This window comes from Hemitrygon akajei, chromosome 24 (genome assembly GCF_048418815.1).
Source record: "Hemitrygon akajei chromosome 24, sHemAka1.3, whole genome shotgun sequence".
NCBI lineage: Eukaryota > Metazoa > Chordata > Chondrichthyes > Myliobatiformes > Dasyatidae > Hemitrygon > Hemitrygon akajei.
This window is the reverse complement of record NC_133147.1, coordinates 24,441,295-24,445,590: the sequence shown is the minus strand read 5'-3', so window position 1 is coordinate 24,445,590 and position 4,296 is coordinate 24,441,295.

The following is a 4,296-nucleotide window of genomic DNA, read 5'->3' as shown; positions in this document are numbered from 1 at the left end:
TTGGTCGCCGATTTTTTTTTTAATGTCTCTGCCTTGTCGGATTGGGTGCCAAGGACTGTCCGGCTGTTGTATCGTGGGATTTGGGAGCAAACCGGATTTCCGGGGAGGTGAGGCAAATGTCAGAAGTCAGGATCTTTCCCAGGTCACCACAACATGGAGGTATCGGCACTACACACTGCATTCTGTGCTGTCCAGGAATGAAAGGGTTATTATATGGGCAGCGATTGAAGGCTCTGGAGTTTAGAAAAATTGGGGTGGGGGGGTAAATCTGCTTGAAACCTATCGAATGTTGAAAGGCCTTGATAGAGTGGATGCTTCCTATGGTAGGGGAGTCTAGGACCAGCGGGCACAGCCTCAATAGAGGGATGTCCATTTAGAACAGATTAGGAGGAATTTCTTTAGCCGGAGGGTGCTGAATCTGTGGAATTCGTTGCGACAGGCAGCTGTGGAGGCCAAGTCACTGGGTGCATTTAAGGCAGGGATTGACAGGTTCTTGATAACCAAGACATCAAAGATTATGGGGAGACGGCAGGAGAATGTGGTTAAGAACTTCTCCATCATAGCTGATTTATTATCCCTCTCGACCCGATTCATCTGTTTTCTACTTGTGGCCGTTGATGCACTTAATATGAACTTCTGCTTTAAATGTACTGAATGACCTGGCCTCAGCCATCTGTGGCAATGAATTTCATGGTTCAACACCCTGTGGTTAAAAGAATTCTTACTCGTCTCTGTTCTAAAGGGATGTCCTTGTATTCTGAGGCTGTGCCCTCTGGTCCTGGACTCTCCTACTGTAGGTAACATCCTTCTCGTCCACTTTATCTGGGTATTTCAATATTCAATAGGATTCAATGAGATCACCTCCCTCTTTCTTAATTCCAGCGAGTACAGGTCCAGAGACATCAAATGCTCCTTGTACACGAACCCTTTCATTCCCAGGATCATTCTCGTGAACCTCCTCTGGACCCTCTCCAATGCCTTATAAAGCCTCAGGATTACATCCTTGAGGAGAACACACATGCACTACTGTGTAGTCTAGTCCTGTCAAAATCAATGCTAGCATTGCATTCGTATTCCTTCACAAAGACTACACAGTAGTCCATGTGTGTTCTCCTCTGCATCCTGCGAATCTGCATCTAACTCTTATACTATAAACTATTGCAATAAAGGCCATCTCTCCATGATCGTTTCTAAATTAGTTACTCTGCCTGCAGACCAACCCTTTGGTACAGCCGCACAGTGGCCAGTTTATTAGGTGCAGGGGTGTACCTAATAAAGTGGCCACAGGAGTGGAACCTGGTGTAGTCTTCTGTTGTGGCCCATCCTCTTCAAGGTTCGATGTGTTGTGCATTCAGAGATGCTCTCTTCTGCACGCCGCTGTTGTAAAGCGTGGTTGTTCGAGTTGCTGTCACTTTGAACCAGCCTGGGCATTCTCCTCTGACCTCTCTCATTAACAAGGCGTTTCTGCCCACAGAACTGCCGATCGCTGGATGTTTATTTCATTTTTCACACCATTCTCTATAAACTCTTAAAGCAGGGATTCCCAACCTGGGGCCCACGGACCCTTTGCCTGTCCATGGTTTTAAAAAAAGGTTGCAAACGCCTGTCCTAGAGACTGTTGTGTGTAAAATGCCATATCAGCAGTTACTGAGATACTCAAACCTCCCCATCTGGCGCCAACTATCATTCCACACCCAGAGTTGCTTAGATCACATATCTTCCCCATTCTGAAGTTTAGCCTCAACCTCTTGACCATGTCTGCATGCTTTTATGCATTGAGTTGCTGCCACGTGATTGGCTGATTAGATATTTTCATTAACAAATGAAAGAAATGTGGCCACTGATTCTATGTGGAGTGAGGTTTGAGGTGAGTGGGGCAACTTCTTCACTCAGAGGGTGGTCATTGTGGAGTGAGCTGCCAGAAGGAGTGAACTGAGGCAGGTATATGAATAATGGTTTAAAAAAACTTAGGTACGCGCATCAGAAAGAGGGATATAGGCCAAATGCAGGCACATGGTACTAGCCTAGATGGGATTCGTGGTCAGCATGGACAATTGGGGCCGAAGGGCCTGTTTCTCTCTCTGACCTTCTTACTACATCCCCCTTTGGCATCTTGCACTCTTCAATGTTTCTCCAAGGATCATCACCTTGTGGTGGTGGAATGGCTTGTGAATTCCCAAGATCTCAAGAGTGACACCATCTGTTGCTTAGGAGCTCAGTCGCCCATCATGGTAAGGTTAAACGGGAGGTTCAATAAACAATAGGTGCAGGAGTAGGACATTTGGCCCTTCGAGCCAGCAGCGCGATTCACTGTGGTCATAGCTGATTAACCACAATCGGTACCCCCGTTCCTGCCTTCTCCCCATATCCCTTGACTCCACTATCTTTAAGGGCTCTATCTAACTCTTTCTTGAAAGCATCCAGAGAATTGGCCTCCACTCCTTTCTGAGGCAGAGCATTCCATAGATCCACAACTCTCTGAGTGAAAAAGTTATTCCTGAACTCTGTTCTAAATGGCCTACCCCTTATTCTTAAACTGTGGCCTCTGGTTCTGGACTCCCCCCAACATCGGGAACATGTTTCCTGCCTCTAGCGTGTCCAATCCCTTAATGCTATATGTTTCAATCAGATCCCCTCTCATCCTTCTAAATTCCAGTGTATACAAGCCCAGTCGCTCCAATCTTTTAACATATGACAGTCCCGCCATCCCAGGAATTAACCTCGTGAGCCTACGCTGCACTCCCTCAATAGCAAGAATGTCCTTCCTCAAATTTAGAGACCAAAACTGAACACAATATTCCAGGTATGGTCTCACCAGGGCCCTGTACAACTGCAGAAGGACCTCTTTGCTCCTATACTCAACTCCCCTTGTTATGAAGGCCAACATGCCATTAGCTTTCTTCACTGCCTGCAGTTACTTTCAGTGACTGATGTACAAGAACACCTAGATCTCATTGTACTTCCCCTTTTCCTAACTTGACACCATTCAGATCGTAATCTGCCTTCCTGTTCTTACCACCAAAGTGGATAACCTCACATTTATTCTCATTAAACTGCATATGCCCACTCACCCAACCAGTCCAAGTCACCCTGCATTCTCCTAACATCCTCCTCAAATTTCACACTACCACCCAGCTTTGTGTCATCTGCAAATTTGCTAATGTTACTTTTAATCCCTTCATCTAAATCATTAATGTATATTGTAAATAGCTGTGGTCCAGCACCGAGCCTTGCGGTACCCCACTAGTCAGTGCCTGCCATTCTGAAAAGAACCTGTTAATCCCTACTCTTTCTTTCCTGTCTGCCAACCAATTTTCTATCCATGTTAGTACCCTACCCCCAATACCATGTGCTCTAATTTTGTCCACTAATTTCCTATGGGGTCCTTATCAAAGGCTTTCTGAAAATCCAGGTACACTACATCCACTGGCTGTCCCTTGTCCACTTTCATAGTTACATCCTCAAAAAATTCCAGAAATTAGTCAAGCATGATTTCCCCTTCGTAAATCCATGCTGACTCGGACTGATCCTGTTACTGCTATCCAAATGTGCCTCTATTTCTTCTTTTATATTTGACTCCAGCATCTTCCCCACTACTGATGTCAGGCAAACTGGTCTATAATTCCCTGTTTTCTCTCTCCCTCCTTTCTTAAAACGTGGGATAACATTAGCTACCCTCCAATCCTCAGGAACTGATCCTGAATCTATTGAACATTGGAAAATGATTACCAATGTGTCCACGATTTCTGGAGCCACCTCCTTAAATACCCTGGGATGCAGACTGTCAGGCCCTGGGGATTTATCAGCCTTCAGTCCCATCTGTCTACCCAACACCATTTTCTGCCTAATGTGAATTTCCTTCAGTTCCTCCGTTACCCTAGGTCCTCTGGCCACTATTACATCTGGGAGATTGTCCATGTCTTCCTTAGTGAAGACAGATCCAAAGTACCTGTTCAACTCATCTACCATTTCTTTGTTCCCCATAATAAATTCACCCGTTTCTGCCTTCAAGGGCCCAACTTTGGTCTTAACTATATTTTTCATTTTCACATACCTAAAGAAGCTTTTACTATCCTCCTTTATATTCTTAGCTAGCTTACCTTTGTACCTCATCTTTTCTCCCCATATTGCCTTTTTAGTTATCTTCTGTTGCTCTTTAAAAGTGTCCCAATCCTCTGCCTTCCCGCTCATCTTTGCTATGTTATACTTCTCTTTTATTTTTAAACTGTCCTTGACTTCCCTTGTTAGCCACGGTCGCCCCCTACTGCCCTTAGAATCTTTCTTCCTCTTTGGAAT